Source organism: Mastigoproctus giganteus, chromosome 2, assembly GCF_048544385.1.
Source record: "Mastigoproctus giganteus isolate SK-2022 chromosome 2, ASM4854438v1, whole genome shotgun sequence".
NCBI classification, from domain to species: Eukaryota; Metazoa; Arthropoda; class Arachnida; order Uropygi; family Thelyphonidae; genus Mastigoproctus; species Mastigoproctus giganteus.
Window position 1 is genome coordinate 124,554,687 of NC_143576.1, and position 14,646 is coordinate 124,569,332.

At 37.7% G+C, this 14,646-nt stretch overlaps 1 protein-coding gene across 2 annotated transcripts in view; it reads left to right on the plus strand.

Moving 5' to 3' along the window:
• The window catches only part of PIG-C (phosphatidylinositol glycan anchor biosynthesis class C), a 122,550-nt gene that overhangs the window by 98,009 nt on the left and 9,895 nt on the right, over positions 1 to 14,646 (plus strand). The gene's annotated exons all lie outside the window — the stretch shown is intronic.

Sequence of the window (14,646 nt, forward strand, 5' to 3'; positions counted from 1 at the left end):
GGATTATTGGATGTTTATCTAAAAGTACCTGATGAAGTCTTTAAATAATGCAAAATTTTTGCTGTCACCTGACAGAACTGTTCAACTGCTTGGGCTGTGCAGTTTGTTGATGTTTGTGCTACATAGAAACTGCATACAACATTTGACCTTGCACTTTACAGATCTATGGGGCTCCTTGTGTATATGGTCTGTGGATGGTTTATTTGTGTTACATAGTAACTGAAGCACATTCACTTGAAGGCATCTGTATGGCACCTACAATACTAGTTATGTGAATGCTCTTGGCATTCACCAACTTGTGACTTTCCACTTCTCTTGTGGACTGAGACTTTGAACTTCTGTTCTGAACTGAGACAGCATCATGTGACTTTCAACTTTTATTGTTAACTGAGTTTTTTTTGCTGATTGCTGTCGCTGTGGGAGATAGGGTGGGATCTTCATATCTGTAATTGAAATAAGTATGATGTTAGCAGATGGCCACTTTCACAGGGCAATGATGATAACCATTAGGGTGTACACTCTGCATACTGCTGGGCTAAGAGGCTGATCACTGAACACAAACAACATAATTCTGCACTGCACAAACATATTCACTACTGCACTGATTTGCTTTGCCGAGTACAGTAACAGTACCTTCATAAATGCAGAGTGGGGTTGCCATAGTTTGGTTCAGGACCACCTCTACACATTGTCTTTGCAGGTAGTTTACTTATAATACCAACCTTTCCACTCCAGGTGGAAAAGACCCAGTGCGAATCCCATCAATCAAGCAAGGAACTTTTTTGGCCTTTTTTTCACTCTGTGGCTGAGTCAGCAAAACAGACAAAACTGGTCAGGGAACACATAGAATTTATGGACATAATACACGTGGGTAGACCTAATTCTTGGGCAGCCCTAATATGACAGCTTTTTTTGGGCATTGAAGCTTATTTCCGGGCTGACACTAGCATTTGTGGCACCTGAGGCAAAAACTTGTAATGGCGTCTAATTCATAACGTAACTTAACACGCATATATATGCAGTAGCACATCTAGAATTTCGGTTTGCAGGCTTAACTGGAGAATATTACTAGCATTACTAACAAAAGTCCTCGCAAAATTACCTGCACCCCCACAGAACGGCGTCTGCACTCTGCAGAACCATTAAAAGAAAGCACTTAACAAAAAATAGTTTATTAATAATTCCTCAACAATTCTGCACTCAACATCATTAAGGGATTATGCATTACTGTAACTATCACTGTGGTATATTTGTATAATTTTAGATAGTGAAAACTATCTACAATTATACAATTTGGGGTAGAGAGAAAGTAGAAATTTGATATTGAATGTTAAATGTAAAACATATTTTATTAACAGTGTGGCATCTATTTTTTAGGTGGTGCCTGTGGCAAGTGCCTCACTTGTGCACCCCTAGTGCTGAGCCTGCTTGTTCCTCAGAAGAGAATTGAGCCTCCATCTTCTAAATGAATTAGATTTTGCTATTGCAAACTTTAAAGATAATACAGCTCCAGCGATGTGTTATCTTGATGCAGTTGTCTTAAAACCTTTTTATCAGCAATAGGCTCATATTTTTGACCTGTATAATCCTTGTTTGCGAGAGGGAATTTTTCCTTGACTTCTGGAAACTTGCCTTGCTGAAGTTGATGTAAGTGCTCTGATAGGTCTGCAAGTGAAACTAGATCATATAGACCTGTTGCTATTTTGCCAAGGTCTCTGAAAGATTTTTGATGCAGAGATTTATACAAAAATATCAGAAGACAGGTTTAGAGTCTTTAATGTAATAGATCATGCTATTTCTTGCAATGTCCTCAGCTTGTTCGTGGATTTCCAGGTGCCTTTGATTTCTTTAAAAGATTATGATCAGCTAATTGACCCAAAATCAAGTTTTTAGTAACACAACTAAGGTTTTAGTAACTACTTCAGTAATGAGCAGGCATACGATAATTATGAAAAAAAAAAAGAAGTACTGAATTGTATTGCTGTAATAGCATATGTGTGTGATATGGTGATTCTAGGGCTGAATTAGAGACAAAAGGATGTTATGTAATCAGGAACATTACATGTCTATGAGATGCCTTTGTTCAAGGTCTTATCAACACCCCTACCCTCAAAAAAAAGGATTTAATAAATAATTGTAGGACAGTCAGTATTAGTATTAATAGTGGCAAATGATGCAAGAACACAAGCTTATACAGCATCAGCCAAAAAAAAAAAGTCCCATTTTATCATCCATCACCTCCAATAGTTTGTCTAGTTCTTCCTTGAATTTATTCAAACTATCCACTTCTACAAAAACGGATCAAAGCTTGTTCCAGCAATTACCATACCCGCTGGTGAAAGGCAAAATTCTGCACATCTGTTCTGCAACTGTCCTTCCTCAGTTTGAATTTATGCCCCCTCATATGTGTAGTCTGAGCAAGAGGAAAAATCCCATTAGCATTGTGCTTGCTCAGTCCATTCAAAGACTTAAACACCTCAATCAGCTCACCTTGCAGGTGCCTACTCGCCAGATGCTACAATTTGCTGAACTGAAGCCTTTCTTGGTAAGGCCACCCTTTTGTACCCCTCATCAATCTTGTTGCCCTTCTCTGTACCCATTCCAGCAGCTCTACATCCTTCCTAAAATGAAGCCTCTAGAAACCTGTATGCAGTACTCATGGTGCAGCCTGATTGATCATTGCCTTATAGAATGGGATAATTGCCTCATTATCCCTGTTGCAAAATTACTGTATATCATTGACAAAACCCTATGAGAGGTCCTGGCAGCCTGGCTGCACTGTTCAGAGAACTCCATATTGGACTGAACAGTTACCCCCAGGCAGGGCCAGCCCAATCAGGCCCCACGCCCACAAGGAGTCCTGCACTAGGGTTTTCACCTCCAGCTTTGGAAAATAAGGAACACCCTACAAAATAATGTGGGGCTGATGTAGGTGGCATGAAGCAGTTTCCTCCACAAAAAGAGGAAAAGGGGAATTTTAAAGAGCTGAAAAGCTCTAACGTAATGCAGCTTTAGTCAAATCAAATTGTTCCATTGAGCATTCAACTGCACTGCAGATAAACAGCATATTTAGATGGTCTTATTCTTGTTGAGGAAATGAAAACTGAAGCCAATTCTTCCTTCTTCATACTTTGGACAACTTTTGAAAATCCTGAAATTCCTTTCTTAAATGAGGGATATTTTTTTTTTTTTTTTTTTTAGTTGTTGGCGCATCGGCTTCTGTAGCCATAATGCAACTCCCAAAATTTTTGCATTTTACTCTGATCCAAGTCCGAGGCGGGATTCAAACCTGCGACCTTTGTGTTGCCAGGCACTTTACCTAACTGCCTAGCCCAGTCATCAAGAGAGCTCCTGGATTTTTATATTGTTTTATACATATTTTTGACAATTCCAGTCAGTAGCTTCAGGGAAAAGCAGCTTTTCCAAATTAAAAGTGACTCCTCAGATAAAATCATATCTGAGGAGTCAAACATGCTCCAAGATAAGATTAAGGTGAAAGAGTGGCTGCCAAAAGCAGAACATGAGGCCTTGCAATATTATCAATAGAATGTAATGAAGTAAGAAATTTAAATTTTGATAAAATTTTAGATGGTGCTGAACTAAAAACAAGAAAAATTTCTTTATAATTATAGTTTTGTTGGTTAAAATCCATTACATGAGTGATATTATTTAACAGTGATTTATTTTTGTGTGCTTCTTCATTATTGCATTAATTTTAATATAACTTTCTGATGTGTTTAGTTTGATCAAAACAAATTTTTGACATTGCATTCCATTTTGATGGTTTTATTTTATGTCAAAATATAACCAATAAATCTAGATATTATTATTATTTTTAATTTGACATAATAGCCTATATTCCTCATACCTAATTAAGTATGGGGGCCCACCAAAATGGTTCAGATTGGTCCCTGCATTTGCTAAGGCCAGCTCTGCCCCCAGGTCCATTTCATTTTCTTACCCTTAGTGTACTACCACACAATTGACACATTATTAGCATTAGTAGTGGCAAATGATGCAAGGAAGCAAACATATGCAGCAAAAAAAAAAAAAAAAAAAAAAACAACAATATACACACTTCCCATTGCACCATCCATTCTTCCCTCCAAAGTTTCTGGTACTTGCTTGAATTTATTTAATCTGTCAACATTCACAATAACAAATGGAAGGTTGTTTAGCAGTCAACCACTTGCTGGCTAAAGCAAACTTTCACATGTGTATTTTGCAGCTGTCCTTCCTCAGTTTGAATTTATGCCCCTTAATATGCGTAGTCTGCCAAGAGAAAGAATTCCATCAGCATTGAGCTTGCTTAATCCATTCAAATTTAAACACCTCTATCAGATAACCTCACAGGTGCCTACTCTGGATCCAGATGCTGCCGTTTGCAGAACTGAAGCCTTTCTTGGTAAGAGCACACTTTGTTCCCTTCACCAGTCTCATCGCTCTTCTATGTACTCTTTCCAAGCAGCTGTACACCCTTCCTGAAATGAAGCCTCCAGGACTTGAATGCAGTACTCGAGATGTGGCCTGACCACTGCCTTATACAATAGGATAATCACTTTCTTATCCTTCTAGCAAAATTCCTGTATATCATTGACAAGACACCATTAGCTACCCTTGCAGCCTGTATGCGCTGCTCAAAGAACTTCATATCTGACTACACAATTACCCTGAGTGTAGTACTACACAGTTGGTACATTACTCTCAGATTACTGCTACCCATATGCAGTACTTTGCATTTGTCAATGCTTAACTTCAGTTGCCATTTCTCAGCCCATCTGCCTAACTTTTCTAGATCCTGTTGTAGTGGCATATTGTCATTACTATCATTAAAAACCCTGCCAACCTTTGTATCATCTGCAAACTTGGACAGTAAGCCTAATATGCCTTCAGCAATATGATTGATAAACATAGAAAAGAACAATGGGCCCAGCAGCACAAAACCCTGGGGGACTCAACTAATAACATTAGTCCACTTAGAGAAGTGTCCATTTATTACCACTCTCTGCCATCTCCCACTCAACCATCCCTTTATCTATTGCAGCAGCATTGCCCTTAATGCTATACCGCTCCAATTTGTACAGCAGTCTCCCATGTGTAACAGTATCAAAAGGATTTCCTGAAATCTAAGTACAGGAACTCCCCAACTCACGTGAGGGTTGCGTTCCGTGGAACACTACATAAGCTGGAATTTTCCCCATGCTTGTGCAGCACTTGCAACCGTGCTCGCTGAATTGATTTAATCAAAAAATAAATGTTTGACGAATGTGTAAATAGAACTATTTATTGTATTTATTCAATTTTTTATCTCATGCGCAGGAAAAATTTTATAATTTTGAAATTTCAAAATTATAAAATTACAAAAAAAAAAGAGACGAGACAGACATAACGTCAGTAAGTTTTACCTCTCGAGCATCATTGCCAGAATCGACGTCTTCAGCTGATAAGTACACTGCAGCGGAGGAAGAGGGCTGTGTAGATTTAGAAGGGGTCGGCCACCCAACCTTACGAAAGAACATATTAATGGATGACTAGACAGTGGCTTTTTTCTATTCATCATAGATTTCTTTGTAGCAAGCAAGCATATCATTCATCCCTCTGTTAACTTTTGCTCGCTGTCGGGATCCATCTTCTCAAACCTTGCCATTGCCAATGCAATTTCATGAAATGCCATTTCTCTGGTGATGAAGTGTCTCAGCTCTTAATTTGGCTCATCTTGAGCTTTGTCAGCATTTTCTGCATTCACTATTGCTACCTGCAAGTCAATAAGTTCGTTGTTAGATAATTCCTTCTCTTCTTCTTCTATTAACTCCTCCACATCTTTGGCATCAACCTCCAGCTGAAGTAGCTCTGCAACCTTTACAATCTTATCTGTAACCTCTTCATATTATTCCTCTTTTTTTCAAATCCTTCGAAGCCTTTTACGTGCCATGTGCATATTTTCTTTCATGCGCCATTTAAACACTTTTAGTAATTTCCACCCAGGCCTTATTAATGTTTAAGATGGCGTGGTAAATATTGTAAGGTTTCCAAAAGTCTCTTAACTTAAAATTTTTCTCATCGTATACTGCAGACAATGCCTGAGCAAATGTGCGTAAATAGTGTGCTTTTATATTCAAAATAACACCCTGATCCATAGGTTGGATGAGTGAATTCGTGTTTTGCAGTAGAAATATGACTCTCACATTCGAATTGAAATCATCTAGATGCATAGGATGTCCAGGAGCATTATCTAATAGAAGCAAAATCTTGAAAGGAATGTCATTGTCTTTACAATATTTTTCAACCTCGGGAATGAAGCAGCATTTAAACCAATCCTCAAAGAGAGCTATTGTTATCCATGCTCTCTGGTTCGATTGGAAATGCACAGGTAGGGTGGCTTTATTGATGCCCTTAAATGCATGAGGATTTCCAGAATGGTACACAAGCAGTGGTTTTAATCTGTAATCTCCTGCTGCATTAGCCCCAAGAAAGAGCGTGGCCGTATTTTTTGACGTCTTGAAACCTGGCATTGTATTTTCCTCTTTGGCAATGTATGTTCGATCCGGCATTTTTTTTCCAATACAGAACAGTCTCGTGAATGTTAATAGTTTGCTGTGTTGAATAGCCGGCTTCTTCAATAATTTTTTTCAACACATCACAAAATTTCTTTGCAACTGCAGAATCGCCACTGGCGACTTCACCGCTTACTTTAATGTTTTGGAAACCAGCGCGATGCTTGAACCTATTAAACCACCCATTGCTTGCCACGAACTTGGCTTGGGGTTCACTGTACTTATCCATAATATCTTCATAACTACTTGTTGCTTTTGCTTGAATGGTCATTAGACTCAGGGGCACTCGCTTCTGAATTTCCATCCATATTATTAACAGCTATTCCATCTTTGATATAGCACCTGAACACTGTTTTGTGATCACTGTTGATCTTAAGTACATTGATCCTTTAACATGTTCTTGCACACATATGTGCACTGTCCTTTAAAATAGTATTCGCTGTTGAAGCAGAGAGACCTAATTCCCTTGAATTAGATGACAACTTTGTCTTGCTTCATACTTCATTTTCATCTTCACTTCTAAATCAATTTTGTTTGGTGTCCTAGCACTGCCAGCACTTGCACTTTCCGTTGGTTCATTTCTTGTCACAATTGTAATAAGTAAATAGGAATGAAGAGAAGATTCTGAAAATATAATTAGGTTTTTTAATATGATTGAAGATTTCAGTGAAAGGGAACACATTTCACCATAATAGTGTAAAAACCCATACAATTGCAGTTATTGGTATTATTGCAATTACTACCTGTTTATAATTAGATGCACTAACAGAAAGCCCAATAAACCGGAAAGTGCAAATTGTTTTTATGGTTTTTTTTGGTCGTGACCTCCAGAAACGTGCTTTATAAAAATATCACAAAGGCGTTTAAATTGATTCTTATAAAGGAACATATAACAATGAAAGGGTAGTGCAATTTCCATTATAAATATGACCTTTTAGAGAGATAAATAGCTTAGTAATAAGCAAATTTTTCAACTTACAAGGACTTGGAACGAATTACAAAAAAAAAAAAAAAAAAAAGTGTTATTGGGTTCACATGATATTTTCACAAACACCTCCATTTATTCCTACGCGATGCAAAATACGTTTCCACTGACTGGCAGAAACTTACGTAAAGTCGAATTTCCTTAATTTGAGTATTACGTAAGTCGGGGAATTCCTGTATATAATATCAGAATTATTTTTTGCATCCAGTTCCTTTGTGATCACATCGTAGTATCCAATCAAACTGGTCAGACAAGACTTTCCCTTAACAAACCCATCCTGTGTCTGAACTATTGCTGCATTCTTCTTTAGGTGATCCTGTATCACCTCTTTAACCAGTGACTCAATTATTTTCCTTGGAACAGAAGTTAAACTAACAGGTCTATAATTATTTCTGTCACCCTTTGCTGCACCCCCTTTGTGAATTGGGGATACATTTGCACATCTCCAGTCTATGGGAACCTCCCCTGAATCTAAGGATACCTCCCCTGAATCTAAGGATGCTCTCATAATTATGGCTAAGGGTTTGCTTACCTCTCTTGCTGCCTCCTTCAATATAACTGAATAGATTCCATCTGTCGCAGGTGACTTTTTTATGTTTAACTTCAATAATTTCTCCTCCACTTTGCTCTCAGTTATTACAAAATCACTTAGCTCCCTGTTAGAGTTTGATAAACTTCTGGCATTCCCCTCCTTGAATAACTCCTCATGTGTGAATGTAGATGCAGAATACTCATTCAGTTTATCAACTACCTGAGCAGGATCATCAATAGTCGAACCATCTATGTTAAGTGGACCAATCTGATTCATCCCCTCCCTTCTAGAGTTTACATAAGTAAAGAACTCTTTGCTGTTTTTCCTTGCATCGTTTGCCAAGGATTTCTCATAATCTGCCTTCGCTTCCTAACCTCCTTTGTGATTTGATTACAGACTAGCTTATATCTGAAATAGGCTTCTGTGTTGCCTGATAATTTATATGCATAACATGTGTTTGATTAACACATTTTTTAGTTACAGCTATTTGAAAAAATGATACCACTTTTCACTTTACACGATGTAAATTTCCAGTTAATGCAATCTCTTTTTATGTGGTATTTGAAAGATCTCAGTCCCGTGCTAAGCTTATGGCATGTCGGATGGACAATAAACAAGTATTTGCCCACTGCCTGCCTCAGTGCATTCCATCAACCATCGGAAGACAGTGTGTTACTTGTTTGTCTCCTGCTAATAAAGTCACTTGCAGTCTTGCATTTAAAAATTAGAATTTTTAAATGCAAAAAAAAATAAATTTTTAAATGAGCTAGATGAAAATGTTACTGCAAAGGAGATAATGGTAAAAGAACTAGAAGAAATCTTTCGTATCGCAGAGAACATTAAACAAAAGGGTTGAGGTTCTCTGCAATATTTATTTCTTCAGGGCGTAGAGAAGATTGTTGTTGGCTATTGGAAATTGAATGCTAAAAAAAAAGAAAGCCAACACTGTTCAAACGACTCTGTTCAAATATTTCCTTAACAAATAGTTTCTTCATTGTGTATTTTATGCCAGAGGTTCCCAAACTTTCTCTGTTCACAGTGCCCTTAGTGTCAGTAATTTTTTCACGGCACCCCTTGGCCAAAAGAAATACCTAACAGTTCTGTTTATTAAGTAGTTAGGTCCAAACAACTTAATAAGTAATGTTGAAAATGTGAACTGCCTTGAGCTAGTAGTAGAGTATCACTGTGTTCCCTTGAAAATTTAAAATATTCTGCGGCGCACAGTTTGGGAACCACTGTTTTATGCAATAAACATTAATTCTATAATTATTTTCATTATCTTTTACATGGTATACAGTTGAAAAGTTATTTAAAAGGTATTTTTAAAATTCTTTATGGACATTCCTGAAGGTCAAGGACCAATTATAATTTTTACTATTGATTATTATATGCGGTTAACGCTTTTCCATTTTACGTGATGCACTCGCGGGATGAATTAATCGCGTTAATCAATGCCAGCCTGTATTAACATCCAACAACTACATTTTGCTCACACACAAAAGTACCCCTGCTTTACCAAGATCTATACTGATGGTTCAAGGTCTGACAATCAAGTGGGTGCAGCTGCTGTCTTTCCTAATACAACTGTTTCAATTTCACTTCCATACGAATGCAGCAGTTATACTGCTGAACTCCTTGCCATTAAGCTTGCTCTGAAAAACATCTCACTACTGCCATTAAATAAAAGCATAATATATACTGATTCACAGAGTGCTCTTTTAGTTTTGAAAAGCACTTCCTCTCCTAACAATCCTTTATTAAAACTCACAAGACATAAGCTGATGCATCTTCATGAGCATTAGCAAATGGATATCTTCTCTTGAATCCCTGGCCTCAGTGGTATTCCAGGAAATGAATGTGCAGATGATGCTGCAAAGCATCCTTCCAACATAGCCTCAACAAACAATCTAATCCTGTATTCTGATTATAGACACAATATATGGAGAACGTCTATGCAAAAATGGACACTTCTGTAGAAAATGCAAACAAATAACAAGCTATTTCAAATAAAACCTGAACTACAATTATGGACGTCTAGCCTTTGTAAAGATAGAAAAGAAGTAATCTTAGCCAGAACCCAAATAAGTCACACTCACCTCACACATCTCTATCTGCTTACAGGAAATGATCCTCCACAGTGTGCTCACTGCTCTCAGCCACTTACTGTAAAACATATACTCCTTGAATGTAGCTTATTCAATAATGCCTGACGAACATCTTAGTTCATTTCAGGTCTACAACAACCTCTGTCTCTCAATAGCATCATAGGTAAAGAAGCAAATCCCTGAATTCTTTCTCTACTTAAAACAAATTCAAATGTATGACCGTTTCTAACTGCTGCACTAGCAGTTCTTATATGTAAAATCAATTGATTTGGGAGGTGCAATATGCCCTTGTACCAGAAAATACCACAGCAAAAATAACAACATAGTCCCTTCATGAAATTTTTCATCAATCCAAGTTTGATGTACCTTTTTTGATTGCACTAAAGGAATATATTGTAAGCCTTGGCTTACCAGTAATGAAACAAAAAAATAAATAAATTTAAATAATAATAATAATAATAATAATATATACATTTAATTAAATACGCCAAAAATTTAAATAAAATAGAATTGTGTATTTAATCGGTTAAGAAGGGCGAAAGGGCAAGGAGAAATTCACAGAAAAGGAGAGAACTTTGACCCAAAGTAGGTCATGACCGTTTTTCCTGGAAAAAAGGATTAAGGAAAAACAGGGTGTGGCATAGATATATAAGGAGAAGGGTGCAAAACTGGGGAGTTCTTTTTTGCCTTTTTCGTTGTGTAGAGGTGTCGGATGGTAGGCAGAGAAGTGAGGGTTGTGCACGTGGAAGTTTTTGGTAGAGAAATGGTATAAAACGTGAGGAAGGGATCCCCGCTTTAGGGAATTAAAGCCGAAGTTCATTAAAGAAAGGGTTTCGAGGAGAAGTTACAAGAGAATAGATATCCAGGACAAATTAATTTGGCTGATGAATATTTAACAAGTGGATCTGGAAGTAAGTGACCAAATTTTCTTTTATAATGTCTCCCGCGCAAAATTATTCGAACTGGAACTACCGGAAGGCATTCGGTGTTCTTAAGGAATAATATATGTTTCATAGGGCAATTGTTAAGGATAATTATATTAACTCATTAGAGCACGGAGTTTATATGGAGTTTTTGTATTTGGAGTGTAAAAGTAAATTATAATAACTGTGAAGATCCCCCCCTCCTGCAAAGTGGAGTTGTTCAAATATCCATGTTCAGGAAGACTGTATTGTAAAATTTATATGTTAACTGATGAGAATGTGTCTTATAAGAAAATTTGTATGATTTAGATCCAACAATATTATTACATGTATATTAAATTGTTCTTTGATTGTAACGTGTGTCGGGTGTTATTTGCCTTCACTCTACTCTGTATCTTAAAAGTACATGGAGTTTTCCCAGCAGTCAGAAGCCCTAAGATATTCAAATTAAAGTAGGACAACAAACATTACAAGGCAGTGCTTGCGTAAGTTGTAATAGGTAAAAGTTGGCTTTAGTCAGCCAGAACAAACAGAAGTCCTACAATATTTTACATTACATTGTCCCGGTGTGAACTCATTCAGCTTGTTGCACCACATAATGTTCTTCTGTCGCACGCCTGTCCCACAAACAGCAGCATAGCGTCAGTGGTGTCCTTAACAACCCTGCCAACCTTTGTATCATCTGCAAACTTGGACATTAAACTTGATATCCCATCATCAATATCATTCATAAACACAGAAAACAACAATGGACCCAACACTGAACCCTGAGGAACTCCACTAATAACATTAGTCCACGTTGAGCAGTGTCCATTGATTACCACTCTCTGTCTTCTGCCACTCAACCATCCCCTTATCCATAGCAGCAATTTGCCTCCAATGCCACACTGCTCCAATTTGTGCAGCAGTCTTCCATGCACAACAGTATCAAAAGCCTTTCTAAGATCCAAATGTATAATATCAAAGTTATTCCCTGCATCCAGTTCTTTTGTGACTACATCATAGTATCCTGTCAAATTGGTCAGACAAGACCTGCCCTTAACAAAAACATGCTGTGTCTGAGCTATAACTGAATTCTTGTCTAGATCCTGCAGTGCTTCTTTAACCAGTGCCTCCATTAATTTTCCTGGAACCGAAGTTAAACTAACAGGTCTATAATTACTTGTGTCAGCCTTTGATCCTCCTTTGTGAATTGGGGTTACATTTGCACATCTCCAGTCTATGGGTACCTCCCCTGAGTCCAAAGAAGCTCTCATAATTATGGCTAGGGGTTTGCTTACTTCCTTTGCTGCCTCCTTTAATATAACTGGATAGACCCCATCCATCCCAGGTGCCTTTCTTGTATTTATCTTCAACAATTTCTCCTCCACTTTACTCTCAGTTATTAGAAAATCATCTAGCTCACTTCCAATGTTTACTTCACCTATGACATTCCCCTTCCTGAATAACTCCTCATGTGTGAATATAGATGCAAAATACTTGTTTAGATTGTTAGCCACCTGAGCAGGATCCTCAACTGTTGAACCATCAACATCCAGTGGACCAATCTGATTCATCCCTTTCCTTCTTGAGTTTAAATAGGTAAAGAACTCTTTTCTGTTGTTCTTTGCATCCTTTGCCAAGGATTTCTCATAATCTGCCTTTCTTTGCCTGCCTAATCTCCTTTGTGACTTGGTTACAGATCAACTTATATCTATCATAGGCTTCCATATCACCCATTAATTTGTATGTATCCCATGCATTTTTCTTCTCTGCCATGTCTCATTAATTCATCTGACAACCATTTAGGCCTGAACCTTGAACAATATTTCTTGGTTGGAACTAATCTTGGAAACTAATCTAGCTTCCAAGATTAGTTCCTTGAATGCTTCCCATTTTGAATTTGCTGTTGGTAACATCATCAGTTGGTCCCACTGTATAGAATTTAAATACTGTCTCAGTCCATCGTAGTCGCCTTTACGAAAGCAATAACCCTTCCCTTTACCCCTAATGGTAGTTACCTCTTTGAGTAAATCCCACTTCAGCACACTGTGATCACTGCCACCTAGTGGTTCCTTTATCTGCAGATTCTTAATGCATGCAGAATCACTACTGATAATCAGATCAAGAGTATTACTCCCTCTAGTTGCCTCCCGAACATGCTGATGTAGAAAACAGTCATCCAATAAATCCACAAAAGCCTTGCTAGTGTGTGAGTGACCAACCCACAAATTCCAGTCAATATCTGGGAAATTAAAATCGCCCATTATAAGACTCTCTCTGATTTACTGGCCCATTCTATTTCCCTGCACAGTATCTTATTATACTCATCAGAGTCATTAGGCCTATAGCACACTCCTACTCTCAATTTTGATTTACCTATGCTTATGTCACACCAAACTGACTCGACACTGCCCTGTCCATCGATGTCGACTGGCTTCACTTCCTTGGATTTTATGTGTTTCTTAACTAATAGCATAACCCCTCCTCCCTTCCTATCCTGTCTATCCTTTCTGTAGACGTTGTACTCCCCAAATTCCAGTTCTGCATTCCTTATATCTGTGTGACACCAAGTTTCTGATATCCCAACAATATCTGCCTTTGATGTTTTGAGCAATACCTCAAATTCATCAAATTTATTTACTAAACTCCTAGCATTGGTGTACACGCAAGTATACATGCACCTGTTTCTATTCTTAGCTACCCGAACACAACCCATGTGTTCACTTGTACCGCAATGACTTTCCAGCAGTCTGAAATATCCTGCATCTTGTTTTTCAGGCTTCTGCTCATTCGAATAGAAGCAGTGCAAGAATCTCTTTCACCTCTGCCAGTGGCTACTGTTAATCTATTAGTCTTTGTCTCCCCCCAAGCTAGCAGTTTTCCGACCCACCTTATACAATAAACAACTGTACAGAGAAATAGAGTGCACCAGTAAATCAGTGTCTTATAATAGATTTTAATTCCCAGACATTGACTGGAATTTGTGGGTTGGTCACTTACACACTAGCAAGGCTTTTGTGAATTTATTGGATGATTGTTTTCTGCAGCAGCAGCATTTTCGGTAGGGAACTAGAGAGAGTAATACTCTTGATCTGATTACCAGTAGTGATTCTTCATGCATTAAGAAAATACAGATAAAGAAACCACTATGGCAGTGATCACAGTGTGCTGAAGTGGGATTTACTCAACAAGGTAACTACCATCAGGGTAAAGAGAAGGGTTTTTGCTTTCATAAAGGTGACTACGGTGGTCTGAGACAGTATTTAAATTCTATATGGTGGGATCAACTGATGATGTTACCAACAGCAAATTCAAAATGGAAAGCATTCAAAGAATTAATCTTAATCTTGGATGATACTAGGCTTTTCATACCACCTAAGAAACATTGTTCAAGATTTAGGCCTAAATCGATGTCAGATGAATTAATTAGACGTGGCAGAGAATAAAAATGCATTGGATAAATATAAATTAACAGGTGACACAGAAGCCTATGATAGATATAAGCTGGTCTGTAACCAAGTCACAAAGGAAGTTAGGCAGGCAAAGACAGATTACGAGAAATCTT